This window comes from Chinchilla lanigera, unplaced genomic scaffold (assembly GCF_000276665.1).
Source record: "Chinchilla lanigera isolate Chin_1 unplaced genomic scaffold, ChiLan1.0 scaffold00061, whole genome shotgun sequence".
NCBI lineage: Eukaryota > Metazoa > Chordata > Mammalia > Rodentia > Chinchillidae > Chinchilla > Chinchilla lanigera.
Window position 1 is genome coordinate 3916172 of NW_004955462.1, and position 22888 is coordinate 3939059.

Consider the following 22888-nt stretch of genomic DNA (forward strand, 5'->3'; position numbering starts at 1 on the left):
ATGTCATTACCGCTCCCCAGGATCCCTCATGATATCTGCATGGTAGCTACCAGCCTGTATCCCTGCACTGGTGACTACTGATATTTTCTCTATCACTAGAAGTTTGTCTTTCTGAGAATGTTATATAAGTGGGATAATATAGTCTGTAGCCTTTTGAGCCTGTCTCTTTTCACTCAGTATAATGCTTCAATATTCCAAGAAGTTGGTGCATATAGTAATAGTTCAATTCTCTCATTTAGAAAACTAGTAAATAAGGAGATGAATAAGAAGTAGATACCAGATGGAGTCACACAGCCCTCTAATCCCAGTACTCTAGGGGCTGAGGCAGGAGTGTTGCAGGTTTGAGGTCAGTCTGAGCAACTCAGCCAGACCAGATCTCAAGCCAAAAAATAAAAATTGCCTGGGGATGTAACTCAGTACCAAGGTACTGAGTTCATTCCTGGCACTGTGGCAGAGGGGAAAAAAAAAGAGTTGAGTTTCTCATTCATCCTTCTGGAGTCAAAACCAGAAGTCATTTTCTGGAACTCTGGGTGTCTATGTGCAGAGAGCCACTTCCTGGTTAAAAGCCACACTGAGTTCAGGCCATGGGTGTGGAAACAAATGGGAACTCACCACCAGGTCGGTGGTAAATGGAATTCAGAGGTGTTCCTTGTACTGTCTGCTGCTGTTTACTGGTTTGAGTCCTCCCAGAGCTAGTGCTCTACGTATCTTCAAGTGTGAAGATAAAGTAGAGAATGCACCCCCCACCTCTGGAATGCTGGGATCCTGACATCAGATTTGTACTTTGTTTTTGAAGAAGCTGACAACTATAGATCTGGTTCTGTTAGATTTAATATCAGGGAGACCTTTTTCAGTATTTTTCAGTTTGATACATTTGGTATTTTTTAGCTTGATATATTTTCAAACTGTCAGAAAAGTTGCATGACTACTGCAAGAAATTCTCTTGTATGGTTTCGCTCAGACTTTTTACATTTTGCCTCTTTGCTTGACCATCTTTCTATATATAAATGATAGATGGACAGTTATAATTTTTTCCTAAATAACTCAGGACTAAGTTGGAGACTTTATGTCCATTTATCAGTCACTGCTTTATTGTGTGTTTGCTAAGAACAGAATATATTCTTCCATGTACTAAAGTCGAATTATCAAAGTAAACCAGTACTGACACGATACCATTAGCTAATCCACAGTCTATATCCAAATTTTCTCAATTATTTAATGTATTCTATAGCTTTAAGATCCACTTCAGAATCCTGTATTTCATTTAGTTCTTAGGTCTCTTTAGTCTCCTTAATCAGGAGCAGTTTCTTTGCCCTTTATTTGTCTCTCTTGACCTTTTGAAGAATTCAGGTCCATTATTTTTAGAACATACTTCATGCTTAGATTCTGTTATGAATTTTTGGCAGGGATACCATGGAAGTGATGTGGTATTCAATGAATCATTCAGTCATTCCAGGAGTCCCTGCTATGAATCATACCAGGCGTCTCTGGATGTCAATTTGCCCAAATATTGTTGATGTTAACTTTTACAACTTGGTTAAGGAGCATCCCTTGAGCTCAGCCTTCAAAACCTGACAGTCTCTGCCCCCAAAACAGGTTAAAGTGACTCAAAGGTGCTTGCTCTTGTGAAACTTCTTTCTCTTGCGGTGTTTCGGTTGATAGTGGGTTTGACCTAACATATACGGAAGGTATGACTTGCATCCTGCTCAGAATCCCAAAGAGCCTTGCTATTCTGCTGCTGCTTCTTGTGCTTCTGCTGTTGCTGCTGTTTGCTATTCCCGGCTGAGAGCCATGCGGTACTGGGCAGCAGTGATCCTCTCCCAGCCACAGCCTGGGCCACTACCAATCATCCTGCATGCCTGTGGTACTCAGATGAGTGGGGACTGACCAGCTCTGTGGGTGGGAAGGGAAAGATTTGCTGGATGACGGTACAGGCATTTTTCATGGGAAAAGTCTGCCCGGGGCCTTTTTTCTGACTCATGAAATAGTCGAGTGAGAAAACCTTTTGTGAAGACAAATTTCAGCTGAAGAGTAATTCCAGAGAGTTCACTTGTCTATACCAGGGCAGATCCTGCTTGAACATGGTTCCTTTGCACTAAGCATCTCTGCTATTGGTACCTGACTTCCAAAGTTACCAAGGGGGACTAGGAAAGGAACACAGCGCTGAGCCTGTGCCAGAGGAAGAACTGTTGTCTTGAGCTTTATTTGCCCCAACAGTTTAAAACACTTAATCCTTCATTTTGATTTACTAATTCACTCTTTCAGTATCCTCTTTTGAGAGGCTTGAGGGCTCCACCTCTACACTGTAATAGAAGATCTAGACAGTAGCTTGTAGTTCTGAGGGGAGAGAAGGAAGAGGTTTCAGAATCCAGACCTTCTAGAAAGGAAAACAAAAAACTGACATGGGTAAAGTACAGTGGAAAGTGGCCCAGGGAGTGCAGTAGTTGCTCAAAAGTGGTCAGAATTTCCCCAGAAGGCATCAGAATCCTATGAACCAACGTCTAATTTCTGACATGTTTACAAAGGATGTTGGTTTTACACATGAGTATTCCTATGATGGTTTTTTTCTATGGTTGCCTTTTTTCTCTGTCCAAGATTTCTTCTTCACTTCCCATTTCACACCTTTCTTCCCTCAGTAGCTTCTCATTAGAATTTCCACACAACCTTAAATGTCACGTAACTTCTCTTATATGAGAGACTCAAAGTATAAATAATTTATAAAACAAAATAAAAGATAGACAATAGAAAACAGGGAGATAGATCCTTTGCCAATGGGAAGGAGATCTAGAGATGGAAGGAGGGGAGACAGGGGAGAGAAAGAATACAAATAATTAACATATGCTAAGTATTTCCGCTGACTCCCGAAGATTAATGTAAACATTATGTACAGCAGATATATAATAATAATAATAAATTTCTTATTCTTTCCAGTCATCTGTTGGGAGATGAAATACAGCAAATCCCTTCTTATATGTGGCTAAGCTTTATATTTTTTCAGTTATCCACATCCAAGTGCAATCTGAAAATATTGCATGGAAAATTCTAGAAATAAAGAATTCATACATTTTAAATTTTACACCATTCTGAGTGGTGAGATGGACTCTGATGCTATCCACCTTCCTGGGACATGAGTTATCCCTTGCCCAGTGTGTTCCAGGGATGGCTTGGACACACGCTGCTTGCCCTGTCTTCACTGAGGTTAGCAGATCAGCTGTGATGGTATCAGCTGAGGGCTTGTGCTCAAGTCACCCTAATTTTCCTTCATAATGGTCCCAGATCACAAGAGGAGTGATAATGGAATTTAAAATATACCAAAGAGAAGTTTAAGATGTTTCCCTTAATTGCAAAGGAGAAATATCTCAATAGAATACAGAAAGAAAACATCATATGCTGAGATTGCTGAGATTTACAGTAAGAACAAATTTTAACAAAGACTGTATGTGTAGGGTTTGGTACTATGCCCAATTCCAGGCATCCACTAGTGGTCTTGGGCTGTGTCATTCATGGATAAGGGGGGACTGCTGTGTGCTTGAGACAAGGCTGCAGTGACTTCTGTCTCTCTTTGGAGAGGCCGAAGAGCTTCAAGCAGCTTTGAGAGGCTGTGCATGGGGGCAGAAGCAGATCTGGTTATGGTTTGCATCTAGAATGGGCCCTGAAAACCTCATGTACTCAGATGCTGGGCTTTTGGGTGGTGATTGGATCTTTCACCCATTGAAGAGTTCAAAATGGAATGTGCTGTTAGGAGGTGAGGCCTGGTCAGAAGAAAATGTGAGTGGGGACGTGACCTGGAAAGTGTATCTCCCTCCTGGGCTCCTCCTTCTCTCTCTCTGCTTCGTAGAAGCCATGATGTAAACAGTTTTCCTCTGCCAGACCATTCCACCATTCCTTTCCTGGCTTGGAACCAGCTGACCATGGGCTGAAACCGTGAGCCGAAATGAACCTCTCCTCCTTTAAGTTGTGGTTGTCAGGTACTTTGTCCCAGCAATAAGAAAGTGACTGAGACAGCAGAGAAGGCTTGGCCTCCTGAGGCAACCCTGGAAAGCTGGGCTTGCTCCTTCCTGGATCAGTCTTTACAGTTCACAGGGCTGAACACCTCCAGATCGCTCTCTCTGAGCCAGGTCTGACTGGCAGGTCTCCTGGAGCCCTAATGAGAGGACAGTAAAGGAAAGTGGAGAGGAAGAGATTGTGAGTGGGTTTTGTTCTGTCTCAGAACTCTTCCTCATCTTCCAATCCCTAGGCATCTCTCCTGTGTCCCACTTTTTCCTAAAGTACCTTTGCTGTCACTTCTTTTCTCTTTATATTTAGAATGATAGGTTCATAGTGCTCTGAAGTTAAAATGGGTCTTACAGTCTATCTAGCCCAGCTCTCTATTTTAATAGATGAGGAAATTAGCACCTACAGCGGGGACAAGAACATGGTCTAGAGTGACAGAAAAAGTGTAAGGGGTGAATTAAGGCCTGGTCTGTATTTCTGGTTCCATTTACATCATGACTTTTAGTTTCCCTTCTGGAAAATAGGAACAAAAATATTGCTCATATGAACTATTGGAGGATTAAATGAGACAGCACATGAAGAGTGCCTGCCAGAAGAACTGGTGCTTAGTAGGTACTTTATAACTTCCTTTCTTTTTTTGCACCTCCTCCAACTTCACAGTAAGTCTCTTCTTGTTCTCTCCCTAGTGTTATCCTCTTAAGTCACTCTCCAAGGTCGCACCTGCTTGTCCTCTTGCTCTCTACCCCTGGTCCTGGCTTCCTGCCACTTTCTGTTCCTCGTGAATCCACAGTCACCTGCAGAGCTCCCTGCAGGCTTCCACCAGCCAGAATTCTCTCCATCGCAGGCAACTTCTAGAAGCATTGCTGGATCCTTACAACGCCCAGGCTCATCCCCTCCTTGAACTCTCAGCTGACTGCCTCTCTCCAGCACTCTGCTGCCCTGCCATGTTCTGACTGCTGTCTGTTCTGCATGCATGGAAGTGTCATTGCTTCTGAGCTAGACTGGAAGTTCCTTGAGACCTGGAGCCACCCTATGTATTATTTAGTTCTTACTCCTTACCAGATCTCATAAGAATCTCCCTTACAGAGTAAATGCACTGTAACTATTGATGGGTAGGTTAATGGATTCCTCTTGCCTTTTTTTGTGATGCCTTCTCCTATAGCTTCTTTATCAGAGAATATAAATTAACACGGGTTGAATACTTGGTTGCAGAGCTAGTAGAATGCACCTGAGTAATGGCACACTAAGTCAGCAGTGTGGTCCTTACCTTCAGTGGTCTGCAAACACACTGCCTCAGCAAGGTGTGATGGGCACATCATGCCTGTGTGCTTTGGCTCTTGTGCTTGTGTCAGGGGGCACACAGGTGTGGATCTGTGGTGTTGGGCTCTGCTGTTTCCTCTTGGAACACAAAACCATTCCATATTTACCTGCGGGCTATCTCTGAGATGCATCCGTCAGGGCTGAAAGGTCCTGTTAAGTTGCCCAAGCTGTCCCGCTGAGGGGCTGGTTGATCATAATGGGAAACGGTTTGCAGTCCTTCACCTTTTTCACTTGAAGCCCTTCAGACTGAGTTTATAAATAGGATTTTAAACTGGATCACCTCAAGATGAATTTCTGTGCTCAGTCAGATGTTGGCAATGCATTATTTGGGTTGTGTAAAATGGGAGTTTAGTGAGGTTAATTTCTCCCTCCTCCCCACCTTAGGCTAATTATTGGAGAAAGTGTTTGCAGGCCTGGAACTTCTCATAATTCATCCTGCCTTCTGTTTCTTTAGAGCAGGGGCTCATAAATCTCTGTTTGTGATGACATAATCAGTTACCAGAGGAATGTGGTGGGACTGCCAGCTGAGAGTTCCAGCTTCATACAAGTCAACCGAAAGGGACTCATTCAAAGGGACACCCTCCTCCCCTTCCTTCTTTGGCTTATAAGAGTTGAAGTGTCTAAACCTTCTCATGAGCAACGGTGACCACAACATATCATATTAGAAAACCTTGATGCTTATTTGGAAAAATAAGCTTTCAAAACTTCATGAGGAAAATAGAGAATGATCCAAGTGCTCCAGAATATAATTAGAATTACAGCAGTCGGAAGTGTCAAGTCATCTGGCTCCTTACAGATCACTTACCTTTGAAATATGCTCAAATATAATGTAATCTTCCATTTCTACTTTCTGCTTTCTTCCTCTCTTTATGGTGTCTGTAAATTTGCATATGTATGACATATGTATATATTATGCATTTGAAAAATTTATATAAAGAAAGTGAGAATGGCAGCACATTAGAACTCTAAGAATGCCTCAAATATTTAGTCCAACCCCTAATTTTAGAGATGGAGGCTCAGAGGCCCAAATACAGTTCTGAGGTCCCTTTACTGAAAGTAGAATTAGTGTCACCAAAGCAGTCAAGTTCAGGCTGCAGCCACTACCCTGCTTCACCCATGCCATGATGACTAGCATGTACATTAGCTAGCTATCTATCATCCGGGGAGACAGTCCCATCCATCTTGGCACACTTCCATTAGTGGTTATAAGAGTGCTATTATTAGAAAACAGATCCTGTAAGTATTCTCATTTCAAACTTAGGCAATGGAAGTGAAATTGAAAAGTATTTAAACCCACTAACTAGAACATACTGAAGTGGCTCTTAAGTTACCATCCTCATTTTTAAAATAAGGAGGTTGACAAGGTTGACTCTGGGCCTTCTCCAACTGAAACACTCAGGAATTCTGTCTTGCTGAGTATATTCTGTGACACTTACTCTTTTCCTCTCCTGAAATATTGCTTCTGAGCAATCCTAAAGTTTTCTTTTCTACAAGCATGAACTGGAGCTAATAGTAATTACCAAGCAGTGATGACAGTAAATAAGATAATACACATAAAGGACATTTAATTCCTTGAATAAAATAAGATGTGAAAATGCACAGTAAACTACTTACAGCAGCTCAAAAATAGTAAGTAATTGTAGAACACAATAATCCCTAGATTAAGTATGTGTGGGTAATTATTTGTTTGGTGGATTATTTCTAGCAAATGTTCAGGTTTAGGTTGACTCCTCTCTCCCTCAGAATGCATGGAGATCCAAGATGAACTCAAGGACAAAACTAGTTGCTATTAATATTTTAAAATATTTACTATGAAAATGTTATTTTAATAACCTGCTATTGCTTTGGCAAGAAAATTCCAGCACACTCTAGAACTATACTGCCATTTTGGTTGCTGTTTTAAATTATTTACAAAACTGTTTGCTCCATTTTTACAAAACTTAGAAACTATTTCCATGTGTTGAACCTGTTTTCTCTTTTACCCTCTTATTTGTAATATATATTCAAAGATTCTTAAAATCTTCAGTGGCTCAGCTGTGACTTCTACTAATAGAATATGAGTGCCACCATGAATGAGTCTGGAGGAGAGCAATCTAAATCTGACTCAGCTTGTAGTCAGCAGATTGCTCCAAACTTACAAATCCTCTGCAGAGCAGAGTCTGCTAATGGCAATGGACAAAGGCTCACTTCAGGAAGGAACTCTCCCTGCCAGGGCACCCAGGTGATTGTGACAGAATAGGAAATTCCTTTTCAGAAACAGGAGAAAATGTGTGTGCATGGATTTTTGTCTGTATGGAAAAGCCCAGCCTCATGATAATAGTATCTCCACTTTATTTCTTACCTCTACCATCTCTCGCCTACCTAAGGGAGTGGATGAAATATAGCATAAGGAATGAAAGCTTAAAGGCTAGGTTTAATTCTCTACCAAACAAACAGAAGCTTTTCTAGAGAAAGTCAACCAGATTTGAAGAAACCATGTTGTCTGAGGAATAGTTAAGAAAGTAGGAGGGGTGTGAATTGAAGATGACAGGAGTATGCCACATGTCTCCAAATATTCGAGGCGTTGTCAAGTAGAAGGAAGACTTCATTCTATACCGCTCCTAGAGAGGTTGAGGGACAAGGTTTAGCTATTATTACAACAAGAAATGTTCTAAGGGCCACAAGATGGGAACTTTTGGTGGACTGTGAGCCCCTAATTATTGACGAGTTTGGGTCCAATGTGCATGACCACAGGCCTGAAACACCAGTCTTGGCAGATGGTTGGACTACATAATCCTCAAGAGTGCTCCAAGCTCAACATATGATTATTTATTTATTTATTTATTTATTTATAATTTTAAAAAGAGTAGTACATGAGAAAGAAAGAAACAAACAAAAAAATAGAACAGTAGCAGCATACCAGTATCACAAACACGAACAAATCAAAGCCAGAACATTCAAAGTGATACAGGGTCTCAAGGCAAATTAATACAAATCAACACTGGTTGTTACATTGCATATCACTATCCTCAGCTACATTGCTCAGATTATCAGATGTAAGAATGAAAGATTGCTCAAACCATTAAAGAGAATAAGAAAATACTTCTTCAATAAAACATTAGAGATATTAGAGAGTTTCACTAGACAAGATGGTAGTAGTTCACCGTGGTAATTCCATTGCATATTGTTACCTTCAAATCAGTTGCTCAGACCACGAGACACAAGCATGCAAAGTCAATCAGAACATAAAACATTGTGAGCATTAACTATTCATTTCAATACGCCATCAGACAACAGCAATACAGTCATCGCAGCTATTCATATATATGTTTATGTTTTGTCTTCCTTCTTTCTTTTTTATTCTTTCCTTCATCCCAGCCATTCCTTCCTTTGAGTGCTGAGAAAAGGAAAGAAATTGCTCAGCATATGATTTTAACAGAGTGACTGGCTAAATTGTTGCCTGGGTCTTTATTTTCTCATATTATGAAATGGCAGATTTAGACTAATTCAGCAATTGTCAATCACTTTTTTTATGATGGTGAACTTCTCCCACCATCCTCTCCCCTAAAAGAAATCTCATGTAGGATTTCAACAGGAAAAAGAAAAAAAAAAAAAAAAAAAAAGGAAGCGTTTGTCTCTAGAAAAGGGAATTGAAAGTCCTGAGCCCTTCCCTCTCAGCTCCCAACTTCCACACCCCGTCTTTTTCCCTTGGGCAACTGTGAGTACCTCTGTAGAATCATGGAATTATAGTTTAGAAACCAGAAGGTTAAATGCTTTTTAATACTCCTAGAAGATCTACATGTGTATGGTTGTCATACAATTCTACAACTATTCTCTAACCAGATTAATAAGCTCTGAAATTTTCTTTTACAACCTGTTTCAGGCTTGAGGTTTAGAGGAAGGAAGTGGGGTCACATTGTACTTAGGATGATGGACTTTAGAACCAGGAAATGGTGAGTTCAAATCTCAGCTCTATATCTTATTAGTGTTCTGACCCTGGATAACTTGTTTAAACTCTCTGCACCTCAGGGTGTACATGGAGAACAAATATCTCCATTTGATGGAATTTGGGGTAGGATTAAAAAGATCATTTCTCAAAAGCTCATATTACCCTTGAAAAGTAAAATAAGCACTCAACAAGATAGCTGTTTTATTAATCAAAAAGACCAGATTAAATGGAACAAAACAGATTCTCACACACAGCGACAATTTTTTATTGCTGGTAATAAAAAGCAGAAGCCAAAGATTTTGTAATTACTTTCCAAAACTTAGTGGAAGTCTCTCAACAGGAAGAAATCTGATGACACTAACATCAGTCCTTACGGTCCCCACTGATCTTCTGTGTGACCTTAAAACAAGTCCCTGGCCACAATAGGACATTTTTCCATGAATAAAATGAAACTGCAAATTAAAAGGTGCCATTAAGAAGGGTGAGGTTCACTTTATGCAAAAGAGCACTAACTTCGGGAACTTTTCCAAAAGCCAAAAACTTTCTTGGTAAAAATGTCGATTCCATCATAACCTTGCCAAAGGTTCATATTTGTGTTTTTTGTTTTGTTTTGTTTTGTTTTGTTTTCTGTCTAGGCACCATCTATTCTTTTTCTTTAAAGTGGAAGCGTGTTTCTTCAGCAAACATTTCCTGCACACTTACTCTGCATAGTTTTAGAGGAAAACAAGGAGATGTCATGTTACCACTTTACAGAAGTCTAATTCAGAGGCCTGAAGTTTAATTCAGAGGCCTTACAGTTTAATTCAGAGGCCTCCCACCTCCCGTTGGAGGTTCTTTGAAGAGGAGTTGTGTGGTCCTGCCTGGCCTTGCTACTTGTCTTTGCTGCCTGCTTACTTCCCTTTGATTCCCTGCTTCTCTAGTGCCTGGAGCTCTCTTGCTGCTCTCTCTGTATCTAAAGTGCCCTCTACATTAGCCTACCTGAGCACAACCTATGATGTCCCAGGCTCCACAACTAGTTCTCTTGTCCCCCTGCCTGTACCTCTCATAACAATTCTTATTATATAGCACCTGACCCCTAATACTTGGAGAAAGCAGTCTAACAGGTGAATAAGTTAAATAAAATTAATAAGCTTAATTCTCCCCCTTCCCACATATCATTTGGGAAAGATTTATATTTTATGTGATTTCAATAAATTAATTATCTGAAACAACCTGTCATTGATAGGATACGTACAAAAGATACTTACACATAGCATTCTAACCCGAGAGTGTGTTGATCTTTGCTCTGAATTGTAGAAACACACACCCATGTAAACTGATTTCACAGCACTGTAAAGGGGTGTATCCATAAACAGAAAATAACACATAACCTGAACTGCTTCATAAAACTTACTAAGGACAAGCAAGACATGGGAAAACAAGTCAGGGACTCAGTTCTTTAGAAAGACTCCTTTGTGGTAGGTATGTTTTCATTTGGGTTTTGAAAAAGGTACTAGGCAATCTTGATCTCATTGTTTTTTCTTTCTTCCTATAAGTTTTAAAACAAGGATGAGAGCCCAGATATAGATTAGGATAGCTTGTCTAAAGATCATACCAAAGGTAAGCGTGCTTTGGGGTTGAAAATACTTGCTGGAAGCTATTTACTGACTGGTTACTAGGAGACAGCATGACTCATTGCTTACTTCCCCTCCGTCGTCAATGTTTAGTCATTTATCACCTGGCACAGTGGATCGAGACTGATAGAATCTTTAGAAAAAATTATAGAGTGCTCCATTCTAGTAAGAAGGCACTAAACTGTGGAAATGAAATGATCCCCAAAGATGAAGTCTACTGAGAAAGCATCATACATGTGTCCTGATGTACTAATAGTCCAGAGATAATTTGCTCAGGTATATATATATATATATATATATATATAATATATATATATGATAAAGTATAAGCAACATATAGATCTAAACACTCTACCAGGTAGCCTGGAAGCCACTGAGAGTAGGAAGCACTGTATCTTCCCTATGTGGCTTTCCTCAACTTTTTTGTTTTTGTTTTTGTTTTTGTTTTTGTTTTTCTCCTGTACCAGGAACTGAACTCACAACCTTGCACATGCCAGGCAGGCGCTTTTGCCACTGAGCTAAATCCCCAGCCCCAATAAAGACTTTTTTTAAAAAAAATTTTGTTCTTTCCCGGTATCGGGAATTGAACTCATGACCTTGCGCTGCCGGGCAGGCGCTGTGCCGCTGAGCTAAATCCCCAGCCCCTCCCCAACTTTTTGAATGAATACCTTTGGGATATAATTTAATGTTTCTAAGAATGAGACATTTAAATATTCCTTTAATAATCTTTCTAAAGATTCAAATAACTGAAATATTAGTCCAGGCCAGCAGATTTTTTCCAAGATAATTTATAAATTAGACTAAAATTATAAGACACATTAAAAGGCTCTGAGGGCTGAATTGACACACAGGAAAAATTAATACCCCATTCTCCCACCACATGTGGATGAGCTGTAATGTGCAGTTTATTGGGAATTTTAATAAAGAATGTTTTAATGTGTTTCCACAATTATATCTGTATTTCTAGAAACAAAGTTTAGATAATGTGAGCTTCACCTGAGAGGACAAGAAAATGTCATTAAACGTAGAAACACTGGTGACTCAATGTTAGTGGGTTGTATTTGCACGTGGATGTAAGAATGACAGCCAATGACAGATGTGCAAAAAAGTGAAGGGCACTGTGGCAGGAGCATGTTTTGCAGTATGTAAGTTCTTGCTCTGCTTTCTACTTTGACCTTCATTATTCAACAGGATATCAAGGTCTGCACTGCTGGGGATGTGTGGCAGGGTTGTTCCCTACAAAAATTGTACAGTTTTAAGAAGAGTAGTGGCTCGAGAAAGAGTTCGGAGTTCACCTTTCATGGGAAGAGAGACTGAAAATGACAGAGAACGCAGGGTTGGGGGCAGGAGGGAGAGGAGTGACCGAGAATTCTCAGGCCCAGCATTGCAAGGATCTGTCTCCTGCTCCATGGTAGCATGGAGATGCCAAGGGAGAACCTGACCTGGGGCAGAATCTCCAGACTCAAGGCCCAAGCCTAGCACAGAAGTCACTGAGCAGAGATCCTCACATGGGCTGGGCCAATGTGCCAGTGAGCAGCCACCAGGCTCTGTGTCTGTTTAGCTCCTTGACATGCTGGTCAGATCCCCCAAATCTGCTCAAACCTGCTGCACTGACAAGGAGGGTAGCCCCAAGAAGGGTTGAGCTTTTATTTCCTCCAGCCCTTAGTGGGAGAAGGGCTTATAGATGATAGAGAGCTGATTTATGAAAAATAAAACACTTGAGTTTATAGACCAAGATTTATATCTGCTACGACAGTATAAATCTTTTTATCCTGGAGAGCACATGTTCCTGGGACAGATTACTTGGGTTTGGATTTCACACCACTAACTAGCCATGTGTGACCTTAGCAAGTTCCTTCACCTCTCTGACCTCCGTGTCTTCATTTGTAAAGCTGAAAGTAATACTAGTCTCAATTTCATAGTTATTGTAAGGATGAGATGAAATAATCTGCATCTTTGCCACAGACCAAAGACTTGGTCATTATCAACAATTATGATCATTATTATTTGTTCCCTACGTGTACGAGTCATTATCTAAATATAAAAAGAGTTCTGTGTCTTAAAAAAAGTCTCCGTTGACATCTATGTTAATCCCTTTGTGTTGCTATAATAAAATACCACAGCCTGTGCTATTTATGGAGAAGATATATGTCTTCAGCTCATGATCCTGGAGAGACATTGGGCTATCTGAAGCATTTTGTGAGGGCTCATACTACATTATAACAGGGCAGAAGACCTCACAGGGTGAGAGACAACAAGCCAATAAGCTCCCTTCTCTCTTCCTCTTTTTACAGAGCCAATAATGTCATCATGGGACTCCATGGTCATGAACTCTTCTAGTCCTCATTACCTCCCAAAGTCCCATCTCCAAATGCATTAACTTATGTACTGAGGGATTCAGCTCCCAACATGAACATTTCAGAGACACATTCAAATGATAGCTTTAAAAATGAACAAAAATCTCTCTTGATTTGGTCCTTAAGTGACTACCAAGTTGCATATGAAATAGGGGCTGGGGATTTAGCTCAGTGGCAAAAGCGCCTGCCTGGCAAGCGCAAGGTCGTGAGTTCGGTTCCCGGTACCGGAAAAAAAACAAACAAACAAAAAAAGAAACAGAACACCTTCAGATAAAGCATTCCTGAGAGAAAGGATTTTCTCTATATGTAACACAGCTAACGGCTTGGATCTAAATGGGGGGGTGCCACCCCTTGTGAAGTAGGAATACCAGTGACATGGGTGGAAAGTCCAGCAAGAACTATGTTCTCTCATCAAATGGGCATCAGCTGGATTTCTGATCCTGAAGGATCCAGTGGGCTCTCTAGGGCCTTGGAATGCATAAGAGATAAGGGGAGGAAAGAGAGAGAACTATTGTATTTCACACTGGAAACACACTCTGGAGTGCTCTGAGGTAGTGAACTTTAACTCTGTGAAAATCTGGTGTTCAAAATTTGGAACATGAGTCCACAAACATTTATCCTTAAACTACACTGAGGGAACTGTCCCTGTATAAAGTGCATCCATATCCTCAGATTGATGTGATGAGTTGCTAGCGGTCATTGTTTTATGATGGGGCAACATATTTGGTCTTTGTCCTTCATTCCTGTCACAGAGCTTCTAGAAGGCCTGGGGTTTTCTTCATGGTAGAAGCATCTTTTTTACATTCACCACCAAGTTCCCCTGTGGATTCCTGAAACAATGGACAGTACAAACCCATATCCATACCATGTTTTTTCTCTCCCCAAGTGCATCTGCTCCATTTAGACCACTGGCCCAGATCTCAAGCCAATTCAGACTCCTGCCAACTACCAGCTTTAAGAAAGTTATCTTCTCCAAGAAAACCAAATGATTCTTTTTCCAGCTCTTACCAACATCATTTTAAAATGTAGAGAAGCTGGTAAGAAGCTTTTTGCAGACAATCAGCCTCTGATTGTGTATGAGAAAGTAGTAGTTTTGCAAAGGGATAACCACTTGGAAATACCCTTAGAAATACAAATACAAAGACCAATGATTGTCTGTCATTGGTTTCATACCCACATCTACTAATTTCCACTCTGTCTTTGTTCCTTGTTTTCTTTATTTTAATGTATTCCAACTTACAATTGTAATAAGGTGCACAAGCTGTGCATTTCAGGGTCATTATTGCATTTCTTAGGAAGTTAAAACCCCCATCCCCTGACCTTATGCTTTCTAATGCCACCCAAGGTGTGCTGTAATTGCCCACAAATGCACGGTCTGTCATGTCTTATTGCTCAAAGGAAACCCACTTCCACAGTAGGACAAGAAGAGAGGGGGGTAGATCTCCTGCTATTTGCATCAGCATTTGTCCTCAGGAAATGCTGAATCTTGGCACAGAAAGAAAGTGTAAAAATGATAAATTTGTCACCTAATATGGACCACTGCACTTGCAAGACTGCAACTCTTTACATTAATGGAGATTAGGATATAACTTTTTTAATTTGGAGCCTCATTACACAGTATAAATAAAAACACAGCCTCAACTATATCATCTTTAATTGCCTCTAGACAGAATGCTGATTATCTATTGAAGCCTTGGCCATGTGTTTCTGGGGAGCCAGCAGAGTTGTTCCCTGCTTTGAAAGTAAAGTCAGAAAAGATATGTGGCTATCATTAACCGACGGTGGGAAGCCGGGTGTCTGGGGTCCTTCCAGCTAATATTCTAATTGAAAAAAAAGTCTGAATAAAAACATCACCATGCTTGTCCAAGTGATGGGTCTGTGTGCGTGAAGTTAGAGGAAGGACGTATATTTGCCCATCTGAATGGGAGAGGCTGTCTATCCACTTCTAGTTTGTGCTTGTTACCAAGAGTTTGAAAATAGACACAGTTTTCACTCCCAGTCTGGCAGAGACCCAGCAAGAGATGCTGATTCTCAAAGCCACGATTGCTGAGTCTTTTAGTATCCCTTGGTACAACTGATTAAAGCAATTGATCAATACTGAACTTTGAGAAAAACTAGTGTGAGTATGTTACAGACGACATCGCATGAATAAATAACTCGGATAATGGCACTTGTCTTACTATCAAGCTCATCTATAATTTAGCAAGAATAATACCCATTAAAAGAATACCTACTATGATTGCTGCCAAAATAAAGAGTTAATTGGTTTCTATCTTCTGGGAAGTCTCTCAAAAAAACATGAGTGGGGGCTGTTAACTGTAATAATGACTGTAAAGCAGATGCTCAGCCAAACTCCTACCTGCAGTGAGACTTTCCTGCAACACCATGTCGAAGAACATCCTTGGGATCCACCTCCTACAACTCAGTGGAAGCTCTTAGAGATGCCTCTTTCTTTTCCATGTGGGAATCAAATTGGTATCATCCAAAAATATAACTCACTACCTTAAATTAATTAACTGAGCACTAAGTATAGAAAGCATAAAATACATTTTTCTGGGCATTGAAAATTTTTTTGTAATATAAGTGAAGTGTTCTATTCACAAGGCAATCCTCTCCATTCCGGCAGGCACAGGCATCTGTTATAGGGGATGATGGTGTCTCACTCACATGGCTTCAAGATTTTAGGGTAGTCCCATGAGCAGAATAAATGAGGACATCTTCTAGGGTGAGAATAGTGACAAGACTACACCAGGGAGGCAAAGTGAAATGATGTGGCTGGGGGTGTAGCTCAGTGGTGGAACATGTGCTTGGCATGCATGAGGCCTTGGGTTCAATCCCCAGCACAGAAAGGAAGAAAGGAAGGAAGGAAGCAAGGAGAGAAGGAAGGAGGAAGGAAGGAAGCAAGGAAGGAAGGAAGGAAGGAAGGAAGGAAGGAAGGGAGGAAGGAAGGAAGGGAGGGAGGAAGGAAGGAAGGGAAGAAGGAAGGAAGGGAGAGATTAAGGCTTAAACTGCTACTGAAGAAGATGTCTGCTTTACAGTTAAGCAGTTAGGCGCAAGGAAATTAAAGAGATTCGAATAAGGTTCACATCATGATCCCGGCCAGTAAACTTAGGATGAGATGACTTAGTAGTTTCTACGTTTGAGGGGATAAAGTTAGTCATATGCCATGCATTTGAGGCTGAGAAGCTCATTACAGGATTAAAGAAGGAAAGAAAAGTGACGTCCTTGTCGGAGTATTGATCGGCAACAGCTTCAGCCTCGAGAGTTGATCTGTCATCAGATTTTTTTCAGCTCTAGGGAATCATGTGAGGAAGGCTGAAGGGTCAGAAAATGACTATTGAACATCATCATCTACAAATACTTATTTGGGGGCGAATAACGTCTTTCAAATAATGTCCGTGCTTCTGCCGAATCTGTAATTGCTGTGTAAAATAAACTTGAGTATGTTCCTAATGTCCTCTAGAGAGGCTGTAAGTACCGTTTGCTAGTATTTATGGTCTGCAATCAAACAGGAGTCAAGGCCATAAATCATTACCCTGAATATAATATTTTTGTTTCATGAAAGTCTGAGCTTTCAACCCCAAAGCAACAAATCAGTCCACTCCTTATTGAGCCTGTCACAGCCCCATCCTTGAGTAGGGCCACATTTATTACCATTGTCAGCTGCCTTGTGTGAAAGAGCAGGAAGGAGGGGGGAGGGTATAAATATAAATGGGAAAGCAGTGCTTTGGGAGGCTGGCCCGGCTGAGGGAAGGTAACACAACATGGAGACTCTCACCCTGAGGTCACGCATTTGATGGCCCATGTACTGATGTGGTGATCAAGTTTCCACGTCACCAAGAATCGGGCTGTTAACTGTCACTGTAGCTGAGAGGCTGCACACAAGGGCAAAGTCCTCAGAGGAGCTGGAGGCCGAACTTTCAGCCTTTCTCCTGACCCCGAAAGCACTCCGGGCTTCTCTGAGGACTAGCGTGTTTCTCTAGGAACTGAATTCCATTATCTTCCAAGGGAAGCTTGAGATGCCAGAGATGGGGAGATACTAGCTTGCTTCTCAGGGAGGAAGAGTTTCACCCCCAGGGCTTTGGTCTTTGACAGATTTGATGAAACCTTAAAAATGTCTATTTTACAAGCAGAAACAGCTGCTGTCACTCTCACTGAGGGTATCATCTAGACACAGCCTTTGGGGAGTGATGGCTTTGGAGAAAGGAAGAGCCAGCCTTCCAAAAGCAGAAGTGAGGGGCATAACAGCCTGGATGATGGGACACAATCACAGCAAAGGCAGAGACGAAAGCTGGCCAGAGCGGAGCTCTCGTCTTCAAAATCTCAGTGAAACTTCAAATCTCCGTGTCTTTTGGGGGTGGCTTCATACTTAGAATGCTGATATGACCAGGAGAAAGGCCAGCACCTCTGCTAATGGGTTAGACGTTGATGAAATGAGATGCTTTTTATTTTTATTTTCTTCTTTTAAAAATAAACTACGGTATGAACAGAGGGTTTTACTAGGTAAGCTGCCCAGGAGTGGACATTTCACATCAAAATGGATGACACTCATGGAGAAGAAAGACAGTGTGTCACGAAGGAACTGCATATGGAGAATCTTCCAGAACGCCTGCTGACTTTTGTCTTTCTGTATTCAACCGACATGGCCCACAGTATAACACAGCTAAGGAATTAATTTCCTTTCTTCTGTTTTAGATTTTGATTCTATTCATTTAAAAGTCTCAAATGAACCAGAAAACAGTCTTTACCAGAAAACCTGAACTGAGAAGTTTCCCTTGCAAAACACCACGAGTGCTTTCCTTCTGCTATAATGTGGTTCTAATCATTACACTTACAGCGCTTTGCCCCAGGCTGGCTTAGCCCTCACTGCATAAAAATTCAAACACCATTTATGTACTTATAAAACAAAAGGCCAGCATCTTACTCATCCTAATCTTTCAAAGAGCTTGTTGCTATTGTTTCCTCAGGAAAATAAGTAGAGACGGAGTATTAGTGTCTAATGTGAACTGAGTTGGAGAAAGCAAAGCCGAATTGCTGTGGGTTTTGTGTAATGTAGCCGCAAGGTGTTATCTTCTCCGTGCCTCTGCTTCTCTCTTTGCAGTTGTTTTATGGGACATGTTAGGGATTAAAACACAGGTATACGACATATGAGAATCGCATGCTAATCCCTCTTTAACTTGACTTCAGGCAGGCTCTTATTAGGGAGCTTCATTTTGCTTAAAGCCAAACCAAAATGAATTATGGAGAATTTGGACCTGAATCAGAAAGCACAGTGAAGGCGGTTCAATGCCTTGGAAATGAGCTCCATGAGAAAAGAGGAAATAAGCTGGGAGTACCTGGGTGACAGAAAGATGACAATGAAGGCTAAGTGGTAAGCAGTATTCCTGCACACTCCAACATCATGCACAGAAATGCCGCACGTGCTGCTGCTCACCTGTAAAGTTACCTTTCAGAACTTGCCAGAACATACTCAGCCTCTGATTACAGCCGAACAGAAACGTGAGAGATTTCAGTAACTTTTCATGTTCACACTGTTAAATGAGGAATTTAAAAAACAACAACAAAATAAATGGCGAAGCTAAGATATGAATGCAACTCTGTCCCACCCCTCAAAAGCTAGGTGCCCTGGTGAGGATTAATTGAGACAAAACATGTAAAGCACTTGTGATGGCATCTGCTGCCTAATTAGTACTCAATAGGTGACAATTATTATGATTATGCTTTAGAAGGCCACCATTTACTAACTCCTTTCATTTGAGACATTGTTGTTGCCTGGTGTTTGTCCATATGACCACCCTTCCAGAGGTTAATGAAACAAATAGTTATAAAAGCCAACCTGTTAGAGATAGAAAGTGAATGCCCAGAGAAAGTTACTGCACAGCACTGGGAGACAGCTCCTGCAAGGCTTTGGGGGTCAGCCTGTCTGTTTGGCTAGGCCATTGCTTCTACAGCTATTGGAGTTGATGTGAGTGATGTCGGTTCTTTTTATTTCTTTGAGTTGTGCTAAGTATAAAAGCTTTTGGAATACTTTAATAACTTACTGTGAATGCTGTCAGTTTACACTTTTATTTATACAGATAATTTTTGAAAGTTTACAAGTACATATATTTCAGGCTTGGGGTGTGGCTCAGTTGTAGAGTTCTTGCCTTGTATGCACAAGGCCCTGGGTTCAATTCCAAGCACAACACACACACAAAGGGAAAAACCACAGAGAACTCCCTGAAATGAGACAATAGGCAAACATTTATGCATACATATTTACATATATACATATATTTGATATTTTCTATAATATTCTTCAAGAAACATGTAGACAAGGGTACTCTACAAGTTATAAAATCAAACAAATACCCTATTGAACAAAAAATGCAAGATCTTCAAATGGGATCCCTATACCTTTGCCATGTTCTGTCATTTATGGGTATGTTGTGAGCACTGGATAAGGTTTCCGTGAATCAGCAGATGAAATCCGACAGCACGAGTAATTGTTCTCAACTTTAAGACTGTTTGGGAAGTGAAGAGAAGACGGCTTCTTAGTTCACCAAGACTCAGACAACTAAGAGTCTTCCAGATTCAAACTGCAATACCCAGTAAGCCTGTGAGCCAAAGAGAAGATGCTGAAAGATCATGAGACAGACTGTTTTTCCAAGACTGCCAGCAGTAAAGAAGCACAGCCAAAGATGTCTAGAGGAGCTTGTCACTGTGTGTGTGGGGGGAGGTGAGCGTGTTCCCCTTAAATTCAGCACTCCTACAACTCCATTTCAACTCCACTCTAGTGGATCAGTCTTTCTTTTGAGCACTGCCAACATGTCCAAAAATACACCAGCAACAAATATAGAGAATTGCAAGGAGAAGAACATGACCCTCAAGTAATTCTCGATTTTCCTTTTCCTCCTCCTCTCTGCCCCATCCCTGAGCCCCACTTCCATATTTTTTGTGGCTGCTAAGTCCATATGTACCAATGCGGTGGGTCAATTTGTTCAATCAGTTTAGTTTATCAACTTGGAAGTTGAAGGGGAATTGACACATTGATTGAATTCACCTGTAAATTAAGTCAAAATGTTCAACAGAGCCTGTCTCCAGTTGAGGTTTGGAGTTGTAACAGACTAACGTCAAGGCTGAATTCCAATTCTAGTTTGCTTCTAAATGAAGGTTAGTGCTCTTTAAACATTAAGTGATAATAATTATGAGATTGCTGTAATTATGATTTGCACAGCTTAAAAGTTATGAGTATCATTTTATTTGCTAAATAGTGTTTTTTTTTTTTATTCTGCATGTTTACATTTAGCAGAGCAAATATGGAGAACACTGGAGGTACCTGTTATCTCTCGGGATGCCCATGGAAAATGAGGTGCTGCGTCTCATAAGACATTCTTGGCAAATGCAAAATGTAAACCCAGGAAAAAAAAGATGAAGGAGAGGAATCCATATGGTGCACAACATCTCTCAAATGAAAAATAAGGCTTCTCAGGGAAGGAGCCTTGGGGGATTCTGAAGTCAAATTGCAAGGAACAAATGTGCTATTTTAATTTTGGCCTTAAAACTTCCTCTCCTGGAATGGTCTCAATAGCGCATTCTCTGCTCGACAGCATACTCTAAGCTAGAAACTCCTGTTGTTTTCTGGTTGCTTTTCTTCAGGAAAAAAAAAAATCATCAGAACTCTACAGGAGGCTTGCCGCCCCCTCCTACACTAGCCTTAGGAAGATTCTATAACTTAGTTCCCAAACAGGCCATAAGCAGACAGAATTCTCCATAAAATGGTCTCGTTTCTTCCCACCTGCTCCTCTTCCTTCATCCTAATTCCAGAGCTCTTTCCCTGGGCCTCCACTGCTCAGATAAACCCTACTTCTTCCGGCTCTCTTTCCTTCATGAGACACAGGCTTCCCCGACACAGCAGGTCCAGCCAGTAGCTTCGCTGGACCTCTGCGGTCTTCCTAACCTAGGAGCACCTCCTTCCTAAGGCCTGGTGAGGGCCAGGAGGTGAAGGGAGCATATTGAAAGGCTCCATCCAGCTAAGACAACTTATCAGTCTTCATTATCTCAAGCTGTGTGGCTGCAGCACTGGACTGAAGGGTCACTGTGTCTTCCAATTAAATCTCCCATTGAAGATGGATTTATGTTTGGTCCATCTCAAAACACACCAGACTGCAACTTATCATTTAAGGCATCAAGTGGGAAGCACTTTCCCTTTTTAGTGTGAAGGGTTTAAAAGCCATTAATTTTGTTTAAGATGTAAAGACATAAATGAATGAGTGGGGTTGCTTTTGGTTTCTTTTTTAACAGGGGGGCAAAAACCTTAGTTCAGATCTTTTGTGATACATGGAAACATATAGAATATGAGTCAAAGTTGCAAGGTTTTTCTTCTACCCTGTATTTCTGATTTTCATGCATTTGCCACGGGAACACTATGGTGAGAAGAAAGACCAAACCGTTTTAGATGATCTCTAAAATCATACTGGAAATTCTGAGCAGAGCCCAAGTGTTTTAGGGGTGAGTTCCTTTACTAAAAGAAAAACATGACTTTTTGTTTTTAAGGATAAGAAATATGTGTGTTTAATCATCTTGCACATGAAATCAAATTCATGTTGAGGCATTTTGATGATGTCAGCACAAATAAATCAGTTACTTTCAGGAATGAAATTTCTATTGCATACCTGTGGTTTAAAAACTAAAGAGAATAAAAGAAATGGAAAGGGTCAACATGTTTTGGGGGGAGTATACTACAAAAGCAGAGTCAGGTCTGGGGACAATCTTTGTTTATAATAAATGCGAACTGAGAGGGAGGAGGAGACAACAGCAAGATGAGAATGTCTCTTGCCAGGAAAGAACCAAATGTTTCAAATACAACATGTCTTAGCTTATTTGTCTTTAGTAAGAATTGCCCTTTGGCCTTCAAATTTTGCTTTGCTGTGTGTGTGTGTGTCTATGTGCGTGTGTGCGCGTGCATGATTTTTTGAGAGGTGACTGTAACTCAAGTGTCATTTGGTGAACAGTAAAAGTCTCCAGATTTCTTATTTCATTTTGATAGCCTAAAGCTTATTCTTTCTACCAACCCAATCTTGCCTCTTCATCCTACCCATAAGTTGAGTGAAATCAATTCAGCTCAGTTATATCCACTGACTGTGAAGTGGAGAGTCCCTGCTTCCACAATCCCCTGGGCAACCTTGGGATGGAAGAAGGAGAATGTGATTGATGTAGCCCACAAGTCACCGCCCTGTGCTTCCACAGCCAACAGACCCTATGCAGGTCACAGGGGCCCATATACTCAAAATACAACCATAGGTTGTGGAGTGCCCACACTGAGCCCCTCGTCTCAACTCAAAATTCTTGTCATCACCCACGCAGATTCCAGGACAGTAAAGAACCCCAGTTCTTATCCTCTATGCTTTGGTGGTAGAGGCAGAATAAAAATGATCTAATTTGTGTTAGGAAAACTGGGAGACCTTCCCAAAGCCTCAGAAAAACAACCCTAAATGTCACAATGAGAATAGAGAAGTTTCCTTTTAAAATCTAATTCAACCCTGGAAATGCTGCTGAGTTTTGCAACATCCTGTCAAGAGTAAGCTCATGTAATGTAATATGGGCTGATAGTTATTGAACTGAATTTACCCAGTGTGGTGCACAGAGTTCTAGCCACTTGGTAGCGTTGCTGTTGTCTAATCCTCACAGTAGGCCTT